Genomic DNA, 25,191 nt, shown 5'->3' with positions numbered 1-25,191 from the left:
GAGCTCTTTAAGATAGGGGCCATTATGCATTATTACTCTCTAATCCATATTATATGATACGGATTTTATAACATACCCTAGATTTCTACTGAACACCACGTGGAAGTGGCTCATTTTTCTCTAAAAATTAAATTTTAGAGAATTAAATCAACTGTGTTGTCATCTATTGAAATTTACGTAATATTCTGTGCATTCCAGTTTACCCAGTTCCATCATAAGTGAACTGTTGAAAAACAAGTATGCTATCTACCCCAATAGCAATAAAATTTACTAAGTGCACTTAGGAGAATTCCCCAGTCCGTATATGTTCTGATTACATCTCTATCCCACTGCCCAGACCCAATGTCTTCCAAAAAACAAAACCAAGTTGTTTAGGGAAAACGTGTCCTCATGGTACTGCCAAGGCCTGAGGAAAGTGTTTACTCTTAATCATACTTCCTTGAAATCATACTAAATCTATGACATAGTCTCCTTTCTTTCCTTCCCTGCCCCTGCCTCCTACAACAGAGTATAAAGAATTTAGCACATTATGTACTGATTTTAAGTTAGTATGTCTGTTTACAGATCTCATCATCATAGTGATAGGTGTCTTGGAAATTAAGAGACTGTTGCCAGATGCAGTGTTTTCTCCTTCTTCCTTCCCCGCCCCCACGGATCACTTGTGGTGCCAACAATATATCTTATCAACACTTGTCTCTAAGCTTAATACACGTCCTGACAGTTACCATGAATGCTCCTTGCACATTCATCAGTCAGTCCAGTGAGTTACAAAAAAAAAAAAAGCTTCCTGATCCCAGGAATTCTGACTTTCAAAGTAAGGTTTCAATAAAAGAATCTCTAGAAATATAATTTAAGTAACATGAAACTGCTGAATATGTTTTATTCCATGAAATATGCTACAGCCACAGTTACTTAAATGTGCTTTCATTGGAAATATTTTTTATCTTGAACTTCAGATCAGGATAACTTTAGATCGGGACTTTTGATCAGGAAAGACTAGGCAATCTAATCTATCCACATAGAACAGAATTCCCTAAAATTATTTAAAAGTAACTGCAGTAATACCATCAAAAAAATTCTGATTTTTTTTTTTAAAGTTAGCTCCATTTCATTTTAAAGTTAGCTCCATTTCTAGCTCCTAAAGTTCTTCTAGGCCAAAACATAAAATCAATACTTTAAAAAAGAAAAAAAAAAAAAGGAAGAAAGCAAACAAATGAAGAGAGAGAGAGAAAGAGAGAGGAAAAATCCCCAAACTTCCACAATTTAAAAAAAGTATTGACTTGGTCTTCCTTAAGTGCTATCTTGACCTAAAGTGCATCCTGTGACTCATATTCCAATTGCTGCTACAGTCTTTCTGGTCCAAATTGCTGGGAGGAAGGGAAGTACTGCTCTAGACAAAGTGGTTAAATAACCTAGTGTACAGAACCTTATAAAAGCTGCACCCTGAGAAAGGTGCAGTGTTTCTCCTTTCTTTGTTCCTATTTCACTTTTATGATCCCTTCTTGGAAGAAAGGTACATTCTGTCTCTTTTTGAAAAAAAGATCTAAGTAACAATAACATTGCCAGTGTTGAAAAATGTGTTTTTCCATATACTCCCCATGAGACTGGTTTATTTTAAATGCAATTGTACTGGGTCTTTATTCAAGATTAATACTATTAATCTAATACTTTAGATTAATATCTCTTTGCAAGCAGGTGAGAATAACTGTTATGTCCCTTATTTTGGGAGATTCAACATTAGTGGTTTCAGCAATCATTTTCTGAGGCCCTTCCATTAGGTCTATCATTAGGAAGAAAGCAGTTTGAGGACAATCAGAAATGGGAGCTGCCTGTAGATAGCAAAAGTACATCAACTTGAAAATGGCTGTGAAATAAAATGGAGATTTCTATGAGATAGAAGTTCAAAGAAATTTTTTCCAGCCATTTTCAATTTTAGATAGCTCTGTTAATAATCACTTAATTGATCGGTTACAATTGTCACAACATGGATTTCCCTGTTTTTCATGTTTGAAAATAAGTGTGCTTTGCTTTAAAAAATTCTGTCAGGGTTGCCTGGGTGGCTCAGTTGTTTAAGTGTCTGATTTTTTATTTTGGTTCCTGTCATGATCTCAGGGTCTTGAGATCAAGCCCCACATGGGCTCCATGCTGGGTGTGGAGCCTGCTTGGGATTATCTACCCGCCCCCCCCCAACCCCTGCCCCTCTCCTCCCTGCTCACACATGCCTATTCTCTCTTTCTCTTAAAAAAAAATGGTGGTTGGGCGGCCTAGTCGGTAGGCAGCTCCGGTCATGATCCCAGGACCCTGGTATGGAGCCTGGTTCAGGCTCCCTGCTAGATCCGGAGCCTGCTTCTCTCTCTCTCTCCCTCTGCCGTTCCCCTTACTTGTGCTTGCTTTCTCTCTGTCAGATAAATAAGATCTTTAAAAAATATATTGTCAGAAAATTATCACAGAAAATGACAAAACAAAGACAGCAAGAAAGCTCTTCGTTTAAAGAAGAGTCCCATACAATTCTTTAGATACCATACATTTAAATATTCAAATTCTGAAAGTTCACTTTATATGCAGCTGTTTATTAGCAGGGCAGTTTTTGCGTTGCTTGATGTGAGCCTTAATCTTTTAAACTGTATATCTTCCATAAGAGTAGCTTGAATTTAGTATTTTAAAGCTACATTTTCCAAAGTAATATGTTCCATCTCTTTTTCAAAGCCACTTTTCTATTACTAAGAAACACTGTTTGCCTTTAAACATTATCTTGAATATTTTTGCACACATCTACTAGGTTATTTCTAACTGATTTCATTAAGTCACCCAGGGGCTGTCTGGAATATATTATTTTATCAAGCAGGAATATGTGGGTTACCACTAATAAAATGATCTTGTGAGTAGACAAAAATATTTAGCCAGGAGTACAGAGTTACCTGTTTTTTGTTATTGTTGTTTTTGGTGGTGGTTTACTTCAAATTAGGAGTTTGTAGAAACTGAAGAATCAGGAAAGTATATGTGTATATATTATATTAATATACATACTTATATACACACACACATATATATATATGTTTGTGTGTGTGTTTCTATATATCTATATATTACTATTTTTGTGTTAACTCCCACAGTTTTCTTAAACTGGAGGCAGACTCTATAACTGCTGTTCTGTTTTCATCCAAGCAGTCACAATCCAAAGAGACAAGAGAAGCAGATCAAGGATTAGTTGTTTCTATACTCATGAATTTTTAGAGGCTTATCTTAGACATAGGGATATATGCAATTCCCATATTGTCTGATTCAAAACCAGTTTGGTCAAAACTTTTGTTGACTATGTAAAAATAAGGAGGACTTGATTACCTTATTTTTTAGTAAGTGTAAATGCAACCACAATATAAACCAGGTTTAGTTTATTATTTTAAAAAAAACCTAAAAACACATATTTACATGATTTGTACAAGTGGAATTTCCTTGCCAACATCTCTGGGATACTCCTAACTATTGGTAACGCTTTTAATAAACAATTTTTAAGAGGAAACCACACACAATTTTGCAGGATTTGTGCGGCCCCACAGAAACTATTCTGCCTTAGATTCTGAGCCAGGCCACCCCAAGAATGTCCATTCCAGCATGAGAAGTCTGTCATCAAGCATGCTGAGTAAATAAAGGCTGGTTTATCTGCTGTAACAGTAGGAAATTTCCTATCATCCTGGCCTTAACAAGGGTGAAATCTTCTCTGAATATATTCAGTGTGTACAGACATTGAAATACCATTTCCTCTTAGAAATGAGTGGGAGGTAGGCCAGTGTATGTTGGGGGCTGAGGAGGATGTTAAGAATAATTTAAAAGTTTAGAAAAAATGGGAGAGTTGGGTGGATGGGACTATAGACAGAACCATGGTTTTTACACACAGCAATGTAGGAAGTGATGATTTTTTAACCTCCTAAGCTTTACATGAAAATAACTCCATTCGTGAGAAGATGAAGGGCTTTTGTTACACCTTGCCAGTACGTACATAATCAAAATGATCTCCCCCAAATATATTTGCTGGTCATTATAGAAGATTCATATAAGTTATGGTAAAAAGTTATATTGATAGACATTGATTCTCTAACTTCTTTGGGACTTAGAGTTAACTGTTTAAACAAGACTCAGCAGCTTCAAGTATAGCTCTTAAGATTTAAGTAGGCCATTGTCCAGATTGTGAAATTCTGCAAAGTAGCATGCTCTTTCCTTCCGCTCCTTATTTTGTTTTTCTTTTCCTTGTTACTGCTTTAAATCATCCCCTGTCACAGCTTGTAAAGGGCTTCAGGCTAGTCAGTAGGTGCTATATAAATTCAAAAGACTGATGTCTACCCAAAAGAGCTTGTCCAACACACTCCAAAAAAGATCATACTATTCATTAGCTGTCACCTGGTATATATATATATATATTCCACTATAGATTTGATAAAATGTTTGTTTTTAATTGATTGTTTTAATTGATTGTTTAATTGATTGTTTAATTGATTGTTTTAATTGATTGTTTCTTACAATAACTGTGTTCATCTTACGGGAAATATATTAACTAATTTAATCTTCACAGTAGTTCTATGAGGTAGCTTCCATTAATATCTCCATTTCACAATGGAGAAACAAGGTACATAGAAATTCAATAACTTTCCCAAAGTCACACAGCTAATAAGAAGCAGAGTTGGAATGTAACCAGGAATTTGGCTTGAGTCTACTGCTTTAACCACTATACTATGTTGCTTAAAAGCCATAGGTGCTATATATCCTAACTTTAAATTAGAGCCTTTCATAAAATCTCCTGTGTTCATTTTCATTAGCATTTTTTCTAATGTTAGTGGCTGTGACTATATTTCTACATTTCCAGCTCTAATAAAAACCTTATTATCCATTAAATAATCAATAAATATCTAAGTAAACAACATATATGGAAAATGTGATATAAGATTGTCAAAATAATGCTTACGCATTGTGAAAAATAACACTTAAACTGGTACTACTTTGAATTATCTAAAATTCTTTTTTTTTTTTTTTTTAAGATTTTATTTATTCATGAGAAACACAGAAGCAGAAACAGAGGCAGAGGGAGAAGTAGCCTCCCTGCAGGGAGCCCGATGCAGGACTGGATCCCAGAACTCCAGGATCATGCCCTGAGCCAAAGGCAGATGTTCAACCACTGAGGCACCCAGGCATCCCTGAATTATCTAAAATTTTTATCAAGGAAAGTTACTGAATGGCTACACTGATTTTTTTTTTTAATGTCCCATTTTCCAGTTAGTGGTTCTCCTCTTGCTTGTTGTACCTGGATTTTATATCACTTTGGGCAGGAAGTGTTCAAGAATTCCATTCCCATTGTGAAATTTGGCTCACAGATTCAGAAAATTAGCAGCATCCACCGCAGGATGCTGAGACCAAATGGCAAGTTCAAAAGGAATCGCTTCTCTAGCAGGTTGTTTTTGCTTTCCTAATAGATATTTCTTTACTTCCTTTTGAGGAATAAATTTAAAAGCAGAAATTTTAAAATTTCACAAGATTCACAGGATAAACTTTTCTAAATAAATCACTTTAGACGGTAAGCAGTGAGAAAGCTTTAGCAAGACCAGTTTTAAAGACTTAAGACTTTAAGATAGTTTAGATAAGGTTTGAATAAGCAGCCAAATGTTCTGAACCAAAATTCCAAGTCTGTTAGTAATGATAATATTATTTAGCACTTAGATAATTCTTTGCAGGCAGTAACTATTAATCATTGGTATCCCACTGTGTACTATGCAAGTTTTAAGATTATCAGTTTATGGAGGCAAATATTAAAGTTGAGAGGTGAAGAGTGTGTTTAAGGTCATAACCTGGGTTATTGCCTGAGCCAGAGTTTGACATGTACTTTTTTCTGACTCTTTTTCCCTATCGTATTCCACAAGCTGTTACCTTATTTTTGTGCCAAGGTTTCTTTCTTTCTTTCTTTTCTTTCTTTCTTTCTTTCTTTCTTTCTTTCTTTCTTTCTTTCTTTCTTTCTTTCTTTCTTTCTTTCTTTCTTTTTCTTTCTTTCTTTCTTTCTTTCTTTCTTCTTTCTTTCTTTTCTTTTTTCTTTCTTTCTTTCTTTCTTTCTTTCTTTCTTTCTTTCTCTCTCTCTTTCTTTCTTTCTTTCTTTCTTTCTCTCTCTCTCTCTTTCTTTCTTTCTTTCTTTCTTTCTTTCTTTCTTTCTTTCTTTCTTCCTTCCTTCCTTCCTTCCTTCCTTCCTTCCTTCCTTCCTTCCTTCTCTTTCTTTCTTTCTTTCTTTCTTTCTTTCTTTCTTTCTTTCTTCCTTCCTTCCTTCCTTCCTTCCTTCCTTCCTTCCTTCCTTCCTTTTCTTTCTTTCTTTCTTTCTTTCTTTCTTTCTTTCTTTCTTTCTTTCTCTTTCTTTCTTTCTTTCTTCTTTTCTTTCTTTCTTTCTTTCTTTCTTTCTTTCTTTCTTTCTTTCTTTCCTTTCTTTTTTCTTTCAAGTAACTACCTGAATATACAAAGATAAACTGTGTTTGCAATACCCAGGTTGTTTATAGGAGACAGTGAAAAGGAATTACAAGACTTAGATTAGACTTCTTATTCAAACATGTACTGACTGTGGAATCTTGGGCAAAATTCCGATTTTTTTTTGACCCTCAATATTCTTATCTGCCTAATACGACTAACAGTTTTTACCTCTTGGGGATTTCTGAGGATAAATATAATAATATATGTGAATAATTATTGATAACCGTGATTTTTGAATGTCCACTGTATGTAAGTCACTTTAGTTCAAATTCTCAGCATCTAATTTACTTTTAATCTAATTTTATGAATTTATTTATTATTCAACAGGTGTTTATTGGATCCCTACCATGTACATTGTCTCATAAAGTAATAACCAGAACAAACTTCCAGGTCTCACAGAACTCAAAGTCTTTGGAGAGGTTGGCTTACAATAAACTAATAGGTACATATAAATGTGAGGTATAAATTCTATGTAGAGAAATTATGTGATAAATTTCATGAAGAAAAACAAAGCCAGTAGGAGTAAAAAGGAGTGATTCAAATTGGGTATTATTTTATAGAGGGTGACAAAAATGTTTACCTGTAGACATATTTGAGGAAAGACCTGAGAGAACTCTGGGAGTTGGCCTTCTAATATTGGGCAGAGAGTGCTTTCTAAGTAGGGCAAATAGTAAAGGATTGATCCCTGAGCTTTCAGTGCATTTTTAGGACCAGCAAGGAAGCCAGCTGGAATGAAGTCTGCAAGAAAGAGAATAGAAAGGGTGGAAGAAAAGAAAGGGTAGAAGGACAGTAGATTTCAGATCATTTAGGACTTTGTAGATCATGAGAAAAATTTTGGATTTTACTCTTAAGACTGAAAGACTTCAGAGGGATTGAGCAAGAGTGGCATTATTTGGTTTATATTTTAGGAGGCTTGGGTAAAGGCCAAGAGACAATGTAAAAAAGTTATTTGTGATGGTCTAAAACAGGGTGTCAGCAGTGGAGGCCAGATTAAAGGCATGTTGACAGATAATAAAAATTCAGTACATAAGGTTAGAAATGAAGGTATAAGTTTACAGGTTGTCACCATGTAGATATATTTAAAGTCATGGGATTAGATGTGATCACCCAGGAAGGAAGTATAGAGAGAATAGTCCATGGAAAAAGCTCAGGAGTATTGCAGCTTGCTAGGGGGCTAGGAAGAACCAGTCAAGGAGACTGAGGAGGAGGAAAATAAAGCATTGGCAGAAAAATATTTTAAAAAGAAGGGAGTTATCAATATCAAATGCTGCTAGGCAGTTAGATAAAGTTAGTGATACTTGAGTATGTGATTAGTCAATGTGGGGTCACCCATGACCTTAAAAAGAGTTCTTATGGAGATGTGTGCAGACTAAAGCTTGGTTGTCTCTCCTCTGCATTGCTGCATTAGCCTCTACTTTCTCTATCTCTAATCCATTCTCCACTTTGCAGTCAGAATTACTTTTTCAAACACAAATCTAATAATGTTTCTGCTGCTTTAAAAATCCCAGTGTCTTTCTATCTCTTTCAGGTTGAATACCAAAACCTTAACCTTTTTTCTAAAGCTCTGCTCTCTAGGATTTGTCGCACTGTGTTTTTTTGAGTTCCTTATACTTTTCTCTCCTCAAGGCTTTTGGACAGGAGAGCCCTAATTTCCTTTCCTTCTTCTGGTTACTTCAGATATTAGTCCAGTGTTAATTTTTTTTACTGAGCCCTTTTTTGACCACACTATGCTAAAACCCCTTTGTGCAGACTCATTGGGCTCTATAGCATAGCATTCCCTCAGAGTATTTCACACAGTTGCAATTTTACATTTCTGTGTGATCATGTAATTAATGAACATCTCCCTGATTGATCAAAAGCTCCATAAGAACAAGAACTCAGCATGATTATTTTGCTTAACATGTACCTCCAGCACTATGTCACAGTGCAATGTGAGTAGACACTCCATAAATATTGTCGAGTGAGTGAATGAAATTAACCCAAGTTTCATTATTCTTTTTTATCTGGGAATTATACAATTTCTTTTAGGATCCTGAGGATAATGGATCTTGGATGAGACTATTAAACATGTACTATAATTGTCTACTAAAGTTCCATAGTCTAATTACATTGACATAATTTGAAAGGCTCCTAGAGAATAACAATAATATCTAGATTTTCTTGTAATTTTAAAGTAAAGCATTAGGAAAAGTGAGTCTTCATGAATGCTAACTTTAGATATGATCATTTATAATGCTTAGAACATAATGACTGCCATATAGCAGAACCGATTGTTACAGGACAAGAAATTTAGGTAATAAAATGCTTCTCTTTCCTTATAGCTTTCTCAGGATCCTCCTATTGCTAATCTAACCCCAAGGCCAGCCTTACCATAGGGTTTTCCTCTATTAGATTTTTTTAAATAATTAAACTATTTAATGTAAGGATATATGAAGCATTTAAACAGACATATTTGTTAAATATATGATATTAGGTTAATATAGTTATTTTCCCATGAAGCCCTTTAAATGCTGTTCAATTGTATAAATGTTTATACAATAACAATATCATAATTTCCATTTTAAAGAACAAGTGTCTTATTTGAAAGGTAGCAATAAAACTAAATCATAAAAGGAAGACAGAAATGCCTATCTAGTATTGTGTATTCAGCTAGACCAGTTTCCTCCAGAAAATAGTTATCCTAGGGTGTTTACCCATTTCAACCCCCTCCACTTAAAGTTCTCTGTACAGAGTTGGCTAAGAAGTCATAGAATGTTAAACTGTTGCAAAATATGTAAGAAACAGGATCAAGGTAATAGGCAGTTTGTCCAGAATTAAACATGCATATAAAACGACAAAGTTTGTTTAGTCTTTTCAGTAAATTTCTAAGGGTATCTTATTTATTTTTTTACTCATAAATATCATATCCCATATGGGGATTGAGGAGAAGGGAGAAAGAATTCAAATACTTAAGGACAAACTTCTTAGAGAATGTTCCAAAAGAAACCACATACCTCAGGCTACTCAGAAACAGAAGTATTTTGCAGTGAATATGCTACAGAAGAATTTGTTAAAGTAATCACCTTTACTATTCGGCGATTTCCATAGCAACCACACACTAACTCATACACAGAATCAAGCTTTAATGAAAGGAACAGCCAACTTACTGTGCCAGATTATTATATATCCCTGTCTTCTTTCCATGTAGAATTAAAGCCAGATACTGTATGCAACTATTTTCTATAGACTATTTAATAAGCATTTCATGGTTATTTCATTTAGTCTTCCCGTCAGCCATTATTACCTCCATTATATGGATCAGGGAAGTTTGAGAGTTTAAATAATTTGACTAGTGATACCACCAGTAGATACTAAAACATGATTCTAGATCTGCCTAACTCTCTAATTTTTTTTCTTTAGTATTTCATGCTGATGAAAGCCTCTCCAAGAAGGGGTTGTTTCTGCTTATTTTAGTTTAAATATCACATTTTTCAAGTCACAGTGAATGAAACTAGATCTTATTTTAGAAAACAGGGTCCAAGTAATATGGGAACTGGAGGTCTTTGGTAGGCATTTCCTTATTGTCTATCATCATATTGACTGGTAGCCCAGGTAATGACATGCAGAATCCAGAGTCACTGAATATGGTAGTTTCTCCTGTGTTTTACATAGGGGCACTTAGCCAGACAAGCATGATTGCTAAAACCCAGGGAGCATTCTCCTTGCCACGCTCTGTGTCCCGCCTCTATCCAGTCTGGGAAACTGCCTTAGGTCCGAAGAAAAGAAAATATACTTTCCCTAATTGACATGCTCAGAGGGGGCAACTCTTTTCAATGTTTCCCATTTGTGCCACAGGAAAGAATCTCTTTCTAGTTTGCACAGTGACCTGCCATCTCTAGCAACAACAACAGTATAACTCGATACTGTTTGCATATTAGCATTCTTAAGAGCATGAAATATTTCACCGGTATTAATCTCTTATTTGTAGGGATTCTATGAGACTAGAAAAAGCTATTGACAAACAGCAGAAAGGTGATAATAAAGGCCACCAAAGGATAAAGAAAAATTCTTGGTATCTGAAGTCATTATGAATAGACTTCATCATATATTTGGAAGAGAAAACTACAGATCCTGATATTGCTGTTAATGAAAGTTCCATTATGTTTTAGATGTTTTACAAGGGAACTACTCAAAGTTGCATTAAAACTTGTTTTATGTACATGAATCCAAAGGAATATTTAAATTAAGAACTTGAGTTTTGGTTAAAACATATTTTATATCAAATCACACTGTTTAGAAAAAATCCTAATTTGGAAAGTAAGCATATGCTCTCTAGATAAAGATACTACATAGCTTAATGTATTGGATATGTTTCCTATTACTAGATGAGTATTTGTCAAAAAATAAACTAAAGCAATGTAAAATATAAAACTTGATCTGCAATTTATATTCTATGAATTGTATAGTTTTAGAAATTACCAGAAATGCTTGTTTAAACTATGTCTTTTTGTTTATTTGTTTTCAGTTTTCGCTGTTATTATTGTCTTTAGTTTGTTGCAAGGTATGAGAAATTAAAGGCTTGAGGAGATAAAATCTAAGAAAATAGAGATAAGTTAGCTGCTTCTTCAAAATATATGTATTTTTTTCTCATTGGATGACCAAATTTGATTTCCTTGAATTGGGCATTTGGAGCTTTTTTGAGGAGGAAATTATTCCTTTGAGAAACTTATGCCTTTGATGCTCTTAACCAGGCTTGGCCTACCATATTGGAAAAAATCAGGACCACAGCCTTGGTGAAGTTCTCTACAAGTAACTGATCTTTTCTCTAGTGGTATTCTGTGACCTGTGTTGATTTCTGTTAAGCTAAAAAAATATGCCATTGAAGGTTTCGGATGATTTCTGCTGACTTAAATTCATGGTAATATAAATCATATGTCATAAAGCAAACATATAAATGGAATTCATAGAGGAAATCAAAGTGATTCAGATGTCTATGATAGGCATACTTCCACCAATTTCTAAAGCTCTCACTATTTGACAGGCATCATGAATATTTGCAGCTACACTTTTCCAGATCAACTGCCTTTGAATGATTTTCAGAACTCTTAGCCATTACTAAATGCCAAGGAAAGAAATTAAGCAAAGAAAAATTGGACAGACTTTCAGGGAAAGTTTCCTAATTGTGAAATCTATTAAAATGTGGAACAAATATTCTCTTAGGGAGAGGATGGATGCCCATCTTTGAGTCTTTAAAAATAGGGCTAGACTAACTCTTAGAAAAGAGAATTGAGGGCAGAATTCATTACTGGCAAGGAAGTGAACTGGATGACATAATGGGTCTTTTCCCTCTGTCATACTAATGCTTCTTTGATGTTTTCATTTAAGTGGTAATTTACTTTCAAAAGCAAAGTTTTGAATGCCAGTAGACTAAGGTCTCAGGGAACGTCTCACTAGAGAAAGTCAGGGATCAAGGCCACCACTGATCATGTATTGGGCTTACTTTTATATTTGACCATGGAAGACCATTGGATGACCACCCTAAGTGCATTTCCCACACAGCCCTGTTGTGGTTAGTCTTCTTTATCTGTATGTCTATCTTGCTCAGTGTGGGCTTCCACCTGTCAGATAAATAGAAATATTTTTCTGTGCTTGTTAAAGCTGTGTATGCAATTGTACTCTTTACATTTTTCCAAGACTGCTAGTCTTTTCTTTTTCCTGCTTGCCCTGTGTCCATACCGATAAATTCAGTATAGCTGGGTTGAAGGAACATAGTAAGCAGTTCTTTAGCATTAAGAATGTGATGAGAGAGACTGAGGTAGATTTGAACTGTCACCATCAATCAAAGCCAGTGAAAAACAGCTTTCCAGGTTGTACAATGGCCTCTTTTTGCTGGTACAGTTTTTCTCCTCTCATCAGGTATCTAGTGAAAGTGTGATGGATTTACACATGAAACGATCCCATGAGAATCTTGAATGAATAAAATTTTATAAGTGGGATTTTATTGAATGTAAAGACCTACCCTCTTAAAAAAATATTTATTTTAATCTCAGCAATCTTGATCTAGTAGAGCACCTTAACAGATTTCCTATCTTTGGTCAGCTGTAGGTAATGTAGGGTTCTCGGACATTCAGTAGTCTGTCACTTATTATTTCCTAAATAGATACAGGAATAAAATAGTGTAAAGACATGAACCTCAGTTTACAAAGTTTTAATTATTCAATAATTAAAATTAGGAATTTAGTGAAAATACTTTGGCTATTTCTGGCTGGTTGATATAAAATTAACACAAAGGCCTTTATGATTGAATCACATAAAGGTATGTTATTTCTTATTTTTTGTATCTGGAAGAATCATAATGTGTGTGTGTGTGTGTGTGTGTGTGTTTAAGATTTTATTTATTTATTTGAGAGAGAGAGAGAGAGAACATAGGCAGGGGGAGTAGCAGAGGAAGAGGGAGAAGCAGATTCCCCAGTGAGCAGGGATACTGACATGGGGTTCAATCCCAGGCCCCTGAGGTCGTGACCTAAGCCAAAGGCAGATACTTATCCAACTGAGCCATGCAGGCACCCCCATGTATGTGTTTCTGTTGTCTCTTGCACCTCAACAGAACTCTGTCCTGTACATAAATTTTTTTCTGGGATTTATGAAATGAGCAACTGCTTATCTCATATTCACTTTCTTAAAGTTTTAGGATCAGAAGAACATCTGTCAGAGCAACACAAATAACTGCTAATATGTAATATACATTAATATAAAGAAATGAACAACTATTTTATATAGTAACACTTTAAATATAACATGGTTCTCCTGTTTGGAATAAGGTGAAATATATAAAATCTATTATAAATTCTCAATTTTCTCAGATCTTTCCATTATACCACTAAGATTTTCATATCCCAAAGACTATGATAGGATATATGCTTTTCCTAGAGACTAGGGTTACTCCAGAGTATAACTAAGTTCAGACCCTTATAGATCTGATCTGCCCTTGGGAGAAGAGCCAGCCAAAACACTTTTTCTTGACAACTTCAGGGTTGAAGTTCAGTATAGAAATGTAAACATGTTCAGACATACCAAGGAACAAATAAATCACAATGAAAAGATGGAGAACGGATCTGCCAGAGGGACCAAATGAAAAGGCAGATGCTAAGGAAAGGCACAGGAAGGAAAAAAATATAGACTAGTTGCGGCAATGTGGACTTGTCAGACATGGAGGAGCTCTCAACTTATAAATTGCTTTGAGGGATGCCTGGGTGGCTCGCGGTTGAGCGTCTGCCTTTGGCTCAAGGCCTGATCCCAGGATCCAGGATCAAGTTCCACATAGGGCTCCTTGCAGGGATCCTGCTTCTTCCTCTGCCTGTGTCTCTGCCTCTCTCTCTCTCTCTCTCATGAATAAATAAATAATTAAAAAAATAAATTGCTTTGAAAACTATTCTAAGTATCCTGACATAATAAAAAAGGAGCATATCTGAGTTCAAGTCCTGATTCTATCTTTCACTGGTTGTAGGATGTTGGTTAAGTTACTTCTTTCTCCAGTTCTCCAATTCTGCCTCTGTGAATTAAGAAAATTTGAATTAGACACTCAAGCCCCTTTGCTTTCAGTTTTAATCTGCAGTAGCAATCTGGTGGGTTGTAATTATGAGAATCAGCAGGGAGTAATACAGACAGACTGTGTTGGGGTGTACCCATTGGTATGGGTCTTATTCTTAGTGATTTTATGAGAATATAGAATGTGAATGGCATAATTGTGGTACTGGGAGGACGAGACTCAGGATGTGAGACAAGATTTTGGTTTTCAAATGGAAACCTGAATGTTGCTTGTTTGATTAAACTCCTGGTGTACAATTTAGCAGTAAGACCTCTAGCATTTAGTAGAAGAATTGAATTGGAAAAAAAATAGACTTTGGGCTGAGGGAAATACTGAAATGGTAGGCTAATAATGCTTTCCAAGACTATTGAATTTGACTAATACAATGGAAAATATTGGCAGTTATGGTAATCTTAGGTATTAAAAACAGCTAAGTTTTGTCCTTAATCTATTATTAATTATTACATTTTGTTTCAGTTGATCTTCCAAACCAACAAATGTTTTGAGTATAATGAATTATTACAAAAGATGGAAATAGGATTGGTTATCCTCGCTCATTTTTCAAGCAAGATATTTCTCAATATATACACCTGTGATAATATATGTACTGAAGTTAGCAAATTAAAAATTTTCTAAATTTTAATAATAGTATTTTACACACACACACATACACACACACACACATACACACACACTATAGCTTGAATAGTTTACTGTCAGTAATTTTTGAATGTATTGGTTACCTCAGTGAGTTAGAACCTGGTATATTAGGGCCCAAATTTGTGTTCAGTTCCAGGGAATTCTCACTCATTTCCCAACTGAAGCACTTCACTACTGGCCTACCTGGATGATTACAAAATGTTATGAATGATTGTTCCCCTATGGGGTCTGCGGTGGGGGGGGGGGGGGTGAACAAAGGTCTGTTTTCTGAGTTAGCTGTTTTGAGAGGTTTAGTTACATGGACATAAGCTTTAAAAGACGTTTTGATTCTAGCTGTGGTTCTATAGCATCTTCTTTTAGAACTTGGCGCTCATGCAAACTTCAGTATGAGTTAAGATGAACACAGGGCTTTTTTGAGATAAAACTTGACATTTGTTGTAGTGACATTGAGGTAGGATTTGTTATATTCCTTTTACAATTCATAGTCTCAACAATTCTTTTTGAAAATTCTCTGGCCTCTTCTTTAGTTAGAAATGTTTTCCAGCTGGAAGATATATATATAGTGACTTTTGCATGTCATCCTGCTGGTTTCAAAACATCAAGGTCCAGCCAATGTCTATGATATCATTTATTTTATTTAGTCTTTTTCTTTGAATTTGTATCTTGTTTTGTGCCTGTCTTGCATCCTAGCCCAGTGGAAGAAAAAATGTCCTGGCAAGCTGCCATCTAATGAAACAGCTGCTTTTGGCTCTGGAACCCTGTAAGTGGGACTGAGCACTACAAATGGAGCTTACTACTTCTAAAACTTGAACATTCCTTTTGCTATCAGTAGATCACATAGGTTTTAATTGAGGAAAACTAAGTTGAATATCTTTTATTTTTGCATTCCTTATCTTTACTAACATCATTGTTCCGTTTGACACTGTTGATCCAATTCTCCTTAAAATTATTTTTCTTTGGCTTTTACAGCTTTACTCCTTTCCGACTTACTGATGTATATTTTTGCGGGTTCCCCTATCCAGTTCTGAAGCTTCTGAGTCCATGTATTTTTGGGGTGGAGACCAACATCTATTTTTTAAATTACTTCACAGATGATTCTTCATGAACTTTAGGTTTGAAAATCCCTACCTTCATGTATTATCTAGTCAGATAGGCCAGTGATTTCTGAGTATTCTGATCCTGAGCTTCAGACTCATACTTCATATCTTCTTTTTTTTTCTTTTTTTTCTTTTTTTTTTCATATCTTTTAAGAAACATCTTCACGTTAATTACCCAGTTACTTCAAATTCTACCTACTTATCAAAAATTAATCAGCTCAGGAAGGCCTGGGTGGCTCAGCAGTTGAGCATCTGCCTTCAGCTCAGCGTGTGATCCTGCGGTCCCGGGATCAAGTCACACATCAGGCTCCCCATGGGGAACCTGCTTCTCCCTCTGCCTCTGCATCTGTCTCTGCCTCTGTGTGTGTGTGTGTGTGTGTGTGTGTGTGATTAATAAAATCCTTAAAAAAATTATTCAGCTCTATCTCTTCCATTCACAGTCTATCTCCTCTTTTTTTCTCTTACTTCTGATAATGCTACCTTCTGCACCAAGGGGAAAAACTTATTTATCCTCAGCTTCTTGCTTTCCTCATTCTTCATTACATACCTGTGGTAGTTAATTTTATGTAAGTCATGGTGCCAGGTATGTGGTCAAATGTTATTCTGGGTGTTTCTGTGACAGTGTTTTTGGAAGAGATTAATATTTAAATTGGTGGACTTTGACTAAACAGATTACCTTCTATAATATGGATGAACCTCATCCAATTAGTTGAAGGCCTGAACAGAACAAATATCTGACCTCCACAAGCAAGGGATAATTTTGTCGGCAGGTAGCTTTTGGACTTGTACTGCAGCGTAGGCTTTTTGTTTCTCCAGCCCACTGGTCCACCCTGCAGATTTTAGACTTTTCAGACTCCATAACCACATGAACCAATTCCCTTATATATATATATATATATATATATATATATATATATATATATAGTATATTAGAGCCCTTAAAATAACTTTATATATATATGGTATATATATTAGGTATATTAGGATGCACACACATCCTATCAGTTCTGTTTCTCTGTAGAACCTGCACTAATACATGTACCTTTCTGCCTAGATCTTTCTCTCAAATCTGTATCTCTTCCTTCCATTTTCAGTTTCTCCTTATTTTTTGTTTTTATCAACTCTTGCCTGGGATGACCCTAACTGGTGCCTCACTGTTATCAGTCTCATTTCATCCATTGATTTGCCATACTTCTTTGAACATGACCTTTCTACATCAGTAAGTCTATTTATACTATCTTATTAAGACCCTTGGGGGGGGGAAAAAAAAAACCCTTGGGTATTTCACTGAAGGACTAAGCTCCAAATCCTATGCACACAATCCATCTCATGGCATTTCACATGTATTGTTTAAGCATTAGCTCTACTCAATTCCCAATCTCTCCTTATATCAGCATACATGGACACTTGTACACATGTGTGCATTTGTATGTGCATGAGTACACACATACACTCACATACTTCTTCAGCCAGGAAACTATTTGCATTCCTTTAATTTGCCATACTTCTTATCAACTCAATGACTGTGCATATTTTTTCTTCTCTCTAGAATGTGTTTCCCTTGCCTCCAGTCTTTACAACTCTATTTCTTTCTTTTTTTTTTTTTAATTTATTTATTACAGTCACACGAGAGAGAGAGAAAGGCAGAGACACAGGCAGAGGGAGAAGCAGGCTCCATGCACCGGGAGCCCGACGTGGGATTCGATCCCGGGTCTCCAGGATCACGCCCTGGGCCAAAGGCAGGCGCTAAACCGCTGCGCCACCCAGGGATCCCTCAACTCTATTTCTTTCAAACCGGGAGCAAATATCACATTTCCTTTGACCTACACTTCCTGGAGTTAACCAGACATGAATTAACTTTTTTACTTCTGTGTTCCAGTAGCACATCTAAGAGCGTGATTGAGCTCAGTAGACACTGAGTTTTACTAAGAACAATATAATGCAATATCTCCGTTAATCTTCATTATTGTCTTTCTTTAGGGAAACAGAGGTTTGGAGAAGTACAGTAACTTGATCAAAATCATACTCAGTAGCTAACAGATACAGGGACTGAAAGAATCCAGAGTCTGTGTTCTTAATCACTAAACTGCCTCTACTGTATCACTGTATAGTGTAACCATTCTACACTGCTTATAATTATTTATAAGATGTCTACTGATTGAATTATAGGATTCCTCCTATATTACCAAGTGTCTGGGCAGAATAAATAAATAATTGGACTGATGATGACAATCTGTGGTGGTATTGAGATGTTTCTGTAATCTCTGTGAAAATTTTCATGTATTTAGCTTGCTGTATAAATTGCTCAAATAGTGAACAGTTGTATTTTAAATTATATTTTATTTTTATTGACTTAAAACTCACATTTTAGAGATAGAAGGAAACTTTAAGATCATTTAATATAATTCAGTCATTGTATATATTTATCAGCTAAAGAGTGGACCAATTAAAGGATTATTCAGTCATAGCTAAGACAGAGATGCTAGATCAAAGCAAGTGTACTGGAGTTTCCTATATTTAGATTAAGTTAGTTTCTACTTATAATTTTAGAAACTTGTACATTCCCCAAGTATTTTGGGCCTTAGTAACATATTGCTTCAAATCTTAATTTTAAAACATGTTCTAGGGCAGCCCGGGTGGCTCATCGGTTTAGCACTGCCTTCGGCCCAGGGCGTGATCCTGGAGTCCTGGGATCGAGTCCCACGTCAGGCTTCCTGCATGGAGCCTGCTTCTCCCTCCTCCTGTGTCTCTGCCTCTCTCTCTCTCTCTCTCTCTCTCTCTGTGTGTCTCTCATGAATAAATCAATAAAATCTTTAAAAAAGAGATGTTCTATTGTCCTTTATGTTTTTTAAGTACATTTTATCTGTTATATACTTGTGCACACTTCTTACTAAAATATACACTTGCAAGTTATTTTTTGGGATATTGTGTTTAATATCATTTTATGAATATTAGATAAACCACATTTTATGGTTATATTACAAAAAATTAGACATTTATTTAAATACTTTTTTAGATAGTGGAAATCAAACTCGTTATTCAGTTTAAGATGTGACATTGTCCCTTTAAAGTAAGGGACTGTAGTAATTTCAGCATATTTGCCAAATGACTACCTGATAGGAAAACAATTCCCACTTCCACTCAAGGATTTAGCTACCTACAGTTAGCCCCCAACCCCTCTGCATGGCCACAGGGTGAGGAAGAACAAAGCCTCATGTCATATGTCCAGTCAATAATGCCCCAACCAAAGTAACTACAGTTTCTTTAAGCTTTAAACTTTAGTCTACCTTCTAATGAAAAGCCATAAAATCTTTTCCTTCCAAAAATACGAGTCACAACTGTCAAATCATTCTGTTTATTTCCAGCTGTGGAATTCTGTTAAATTCCTGCAGTGTTGGTACTTATTCTGCAAAAAGTAGAGGGAGAAGATGGTGATTGCTTGATGAAGAAACCCCAACATTGGAAAGTTTCCCAGTTCATATATTGACTACAGCAATCTCTAGGCTTCGTGTTATTTGTAAGGAATGAATAGACATGCCAGTTGGAGGCTGAAGAAACATATTTCTCTCTCATCCAGGGCACCTGGATGGCTCAGTCAGTTAAACATCTGCCTTTGGCTCAGGCCATAATCCTGGAGTTCCAGGATCGAATCCTGCATCAGGCTCCCTGCTCAGCAGGAGTCTGCTTCTCCCTCTGCCCCTCATCCCGCTTGTGATCTCTCTCACACTCTGTGTCTCTCAAATAAATTTTAAAAAAATCTTTTAAAAAACCCTTCAAAACATCCACAAAGGATTTCTCTTTGCTAAATGCAAAACCCAAGGGAAAATGTCGATATTGAAAATACTACTTTCAAAAAAAAAAAGAAAGAAAGAAAGAAAGAAAATAGCTACTTTGTGTGTGTGTGTGTGTGTGTGTGTGTGTGTTTTACCACACCGTGTACTGTTGTATACAATCTTTTAATTATCATTCAACATATCAAAAAACATTACATTTCTCTTTAATTCCAAGCCAACCATTTTGCTCTTTGGGGACACCAAACATACGAAAGTTTTAGCAGTGTTTATTTATGCGTTCATTTATTTGGTTAAGAGAAAAACTGAGAAGGAACCTCAGAATTCTACTTTCATAGCTGTGATTAGAGAAAAATGAAAATCTGAAGCAATGAAATACATAGAATTATAAATTACATTCCATTTTCAGAGTCTGAAAAATTACAGAGATGAAGCAGCTTGATGAAGAGATGTTCATTACTCTTTCACATGGACAATCATTTATTGGTCTACTTATGTTATCACAAAACTTCTGAGGGTGCCTTAGTGGGTCATTCAGATGACTTTATGCTTTACACATCACTTTGAGAAAGTAAAGATTAATAACAGGTGTTACTGCTGTGAGATATTGTGTAGGCTGAAAATGCAGTCCTATTTTAGAAGAAATCTTTGACTTCTCAAAAATATATATAAAAGCAGCCCCCAAATGGTTCTGTATTTCAATTGATTTTATTTTAGAATTGTTTATGTTACTAGGATTTATGAGTGTTGCTCCCTTGAACGAATGACATATTCTTTATCTTTCAGTGTGGATTTTAATAGAAATAGTGTGCTTTTTATGAAATAAAACCTCTCTGAAGTCGTGCCTAAGGCTATTTCAAACCAGAACCTCTACATTGTATCTGGAAAATCACTAACAGAGAAACAGACAGAAAGAGAGCAAATCTGTTTTTTAAATTTTCTTTCTGAAACTTCCTGTGCAACTTTCTTGCTAGGATTTTTATTCCATGGTAGCTGTAGGATATCAGTGATTTGCATTTTGGAAAGTTACTCTGAGTTTTATTTATATCCCATATCTCTGTTTCAGTTATGTATTCAACAGCTGCATTCCACATGACTGTTAAAGGACCTGTCAAAAGCAAAACCTTTTACAGATAAAGAGTTATAAAACTACAGTCAAACCTTAATTACCCTATGGAGGTCATGAAGTGGCTGATATTCTTAAACAATGGATATTTCTAGGTATTTAACATTCATAAGCCTACTATAAGTTCATACAGAATATGCACCTTTCAAGTTAACTTTAAATTAGATCATTAAATGTATCTAATATTCCCTGAATACAACAGTGGAGACGTAGTGTAGAATTCTTGGGTTGTATCAGATGGAATAACCTACAGCATCCTACACCTGCAGATAACAGAGGTATTAGTGTTCCACAAAGATTTTCTTCATTATCCTTTGGTTTAAATTACTCATTTTGAAGGGTGCTTGGGTGGCTCAGTCTGTTAAGCTTCTGACTCTTGATTTCGACTCAGATTATGATGTCAGGGTTCTAAGACCGAGCCCCACATCAGGCTCCCTGTTCAGTGCAGAGTCTGCTTGGGTCTGTCTCTCCTTTCTCTCTGTCCCTCCCTACTGCATACTATCTTTCTTTCTCTTTCTCAAATAAATAAATAAATCTTTAAAAAATGCAAGGTGTTCCCTCTCCCTTTGCCCTTCCTGCTTGCATGCTCTCGCTCTCTCTCAAAAAAATTTCATTTCAAATGTATATATTATTTTTAGTCCAAGGCAAATTCTGCATACTTTATACATTTACATCTATTTTCTAAGAATCATAGAATCTTATATTTGTTACAAATCTCCATTACAATTACCCCAATATGTTATCAGTCATTTCTTTTCTGTCCAAGGATGAGTTCACCAACTCATAACCTGACCATTCCCATGAAGAATAATTTAACTTCAGAATCTGCTGTCATGGCAGGTTAAATTTATGGTATATAGATCTAAAGAAATTCACTCTCAACCTTAGTTTAAAAATGTTAATAATTAGTTGAATTGAGTATAGCTCTTATTTTTTATATAATGGTCTGCATTTCTTATACTTTACATAACATCATATAAAGTTTATAATATTAAATCTAACAAAGTAATTTATATAAAATTATAGAATTATTATTTAAAAATGCATTTGTTCTTTTTTTCCCCTTTTACCCTCATATAATATGATTACTATACTATTATATAATAGTACCTACCACATGAAGGGCAATTTGAAATAAAACACCATGTCAGTATTCTGTTATATGAATCATTTGTCTCATTTGCTTATAAAATGAGAATTTTTGTTTAGATTCTTATGGTTTTCTTAATTTCATCTTATCCTCACCAAACAAATTAGGATTTTTTGCTTCATATATCTCTTTTCTCCCTCTTCCATTCTTCCCTAGTCTCAACACCAAATAGCTTTAATTTATTTTGCTTTACTGAGTAGATTCAAGGTTTTTCTTTCTCAACTAAAAATAATCAGCATTATTGGTTGAATGCACTCTATGTATTACTTCCTGTTATGTGCTAGGATCTAATATATCTAGGTTTAGCAAGCCAGAAGCTTCCCCAAAATAATGCTTAATAAATCAGAGAATACATTTGAGGGAGACCAAGGAAGTAAACACATTACATTCTACACCCAGCTGTAGAACCATGGTCTTTCCTTTGTAACTCCCTATAGTTTGAAGTTATTGAAGAAAATTGAAAGGAAGCTATATAATTAAATGGTAAAATATTTTAAAATTCTAAATGTACTTTTTCATGATTTTTCATTTATTAACATATATATATATATCTTAGGGGAAACATCAATATAATTACTTTCTGCATATCATGAGACACAGGAAAAGTGTACATTTCCCCATGAAAAAGAATTTTAATGGGCAGCTTTTTGCTTGAAGTGTAAGTAAACTTTTAATGTGATTGCTTTTTTTCATATGTACCAAGTTTTCATATGTAGTACTTCCCCTAAATATATGAGCACATCCTAATCCCTGGAACCTCTGAATATTCCAGGAAAAAGTGTCATTGCAGTGTAATTAAACACCTTGAGCTGAGATTACCCTGGTGGGCCCTAAATTTAATCTTGAATGTCCTCAGAAAAGCAGAAGGAGATTTATGACAGACAGAAAAAGAAAAGGCACAGACATGGGAAATCGATGTGAAGACTGAGGCAGAGCAGAGGGACATCACCACAAGCCAAGGAATGCCAACTGCCAGCAGAAGCTGAAAAAGGCAAAGATCAGATTTTTCCCCTGAGTCTATAAATGGAGTGTGGGCCTGCTGATGCCTTGATTTTGAACTTCTGGCCCCCAGACTGAGAAAATAAATTTTTGTTGTTTCAAGCCACTAATTTGTAATGACTTGTATAGCAGTCCCTGGAAGCTAATACATCGTATGAGTTCAATAATATAAATGTTTTCCAACTTACTGACTACAAATTCCATGACAGAAGGGACTACTAAGATTGTATCGATTGCTGTGTTTTGCACAAATAGCCTGGTGAGGCAGATTAACCTGGGAGGAAGAGTATCTCTGCACATGGCAGATGAGAAAAAAAAAATGACTGTGTTTCCCACTCTTCCTTGCAACTGGATGTGGCCTAGGAACTATTTTGTGTCAAAGGGATAAAAACACAGTGAAGTGATAACTACAGAGATGTGCCCTTAACAGGAAAGAGCATCACAATGGAGGACAGGGAGCTACCTATTTATATAAGAAATATATATGTTTTGGTACAAGATGAGGTGAGATAGAGAACAGAAGAAGTGCCTGGAGGAACATGCCATAAAAGTGCTATACAACTCCTGAATGCCTACACAAACTTTTCTATAAAGAGAAGTAAAAAAGTTATATTGCTCTTTTGTATGCTGGAGCAGGGTGGAGTTCTCTAACAACCAAACTTAATCGTAACTAATATATAAGATAATTGACCCATAATATTTGTTGCGTGGGTTGAATGAATTTATATAATTATCTGGGGGTTTTTTATCATTCATTTTCTTGAAGAAAATGAATTCACTTGAAATATTCATCAAGTGAAATATCTTTATACTCTTGTCTCCTACTCACCTGTATTTTAAGATATGAAGAATGATCCATTTATAAGAATTTAATGGAAATGTATATATTGTGTGTATATATATATGTATTATATATTTTTTTCTCCTCCTCCTACATGCAAGCCATGAAATATTTTTATTGATTGCATTAAAATGTTCATTTCAAATTCATAAGAGCCAAGTATCAATTTTAATTCCTCATTAGTTATAGTACTAGATTGTAAATGTTTATTGAAAAAAATATAATTATATCGATGCTTATCATTTCAACTCTAGAATTAAACCTTTTATACATTGTTGTCCATAAATCTACCTTATCAAAACATATTTGAAAAAAAATTTAAAGATGTTTTATTGAAGCATCCAAGGTATGTACTTATTATCTCCATAAAAATGTTGGCTGTCTAGAATTAAATTTTTACTTCTTTACTCATAGCTTTATGATGATCAGTTAATATATGTCACACTGATTTTTATATTTCAACTCTTGGAGAGAACTTTCTACCAGCAATACTGGATGATTGTACACTTTCTGGAATTTAAATAAATTATATACCCCGCAGTTCATCTTGTTGCATTTTCGAAATGCCAACTTAATGTGTTTCTGGTAGATGATGTTTTACCCTCATTGTCATAGATCTATGGAAGATCTTTCTTCCAGTTATCTCTTCTTAAGGTGATTTTGTCCAGATAAATGCCAGAAGACAATGAATTGAGACCTGTTAGTGAAGTTTTGTGGAGTGGTACATAATAATACATAAAGAAAGCAACTTTCTCCCTCTCTCTTGACTTTTTTCTTTCCTATGTAAGACTCAGGATTATCTTCTCATCAAAATTAAGATCACTTTTCTCTCAGTGAAGAATTTCCTGACCTATATAAGCAGAATTAATCATTTATTTTTTATTTCACCACTAAACTTAGTAGTAGCACCATTTGTATAAATTTTATTTTTATGTGGGAAATTGAAAAATGAGAACATTCAGGACAGTTCTGATACATGGTAGTTTCTAGAAACAACTGATATTTCTGAAAAAATTTCCTTTAACAGAGTCCTAGGTGCCTGATAGGGCGGATAGAGCCAAAGAATGATCGCTCAGTGTTGAAGAAGCAGAATGCTTGAAGAGTGAGGATAAGGTGCAGAGCATAGCCCAAGGTTGCCCAGAGAGATGGGATGAATTGCCATGATATCTAGTGCAGATGTTGAGATGGCCAGTCTCTGACTAGACCTGATGGAGGTTAACTTTATACAAATAGTTACAGAAGCAAAAGTTGAGAGTTCTGACTGAATCATCATAGAAAAATTACCCTTGAAGGATTCATTTATTGTGAATAAGTTCAGGAAAGAAGGAAAGTATCAACTTCTCCATCCAAGGATGTTCAAAGTGGATAAGAGTAAGTTTGAACACATGCAGAACATTGGAGCCTTTTACATCAGACTAAAGAACGCTACAGTGAGGCATGCACTTTTTTTGCTCTCTATATTGGT

General features: G+C 35.1%; 1 long non-coding RNA gene across 3 annotated transcripts in view; it reads left to right on the top strand.

The window, feature by feature from the left end:
* LOC140611701 (uncharacterized) overlaps positions 1–24,411 on the top strand; it is a 57,023-nt gene extending 32,612 nt beyond the window's left edge. For all 3 annotated transcript variants that reach the window (XR_012012846.1, XR_012012847.1, XR_012012845.1), the window contains 3 exons: positions 20,677–20,831; positions 22,443–22,544; positions 22,659–24,411. This is a non-coding gene — a long non-coding RNA (uncharacterized lncRNA). The remainder of the gene's footprint in view (positions 1–20,676; positions 20,832–22,442; positions 22,545–22,658) is intronic.
* The last annotated feature ends 780 nt before the right edge of the window (positions 24,412–25,191 follow it).

Source organism: Canis lupus, chromosome 20, assembly GCF_048164855.1.
Source record: "Canis lupus baileyi chromosome 20, mCanLup2.hap1, whole genome shotgun sequence".
Taxonomy (NCBI): Eukaryota; Metazoa; Chordata; class Mammalia; order Carnivora; family Canidae; genus Canis; species Canis lupus.
This window is presented reverse-complemented; position numbering and strand designations above follow the sequence as displayed.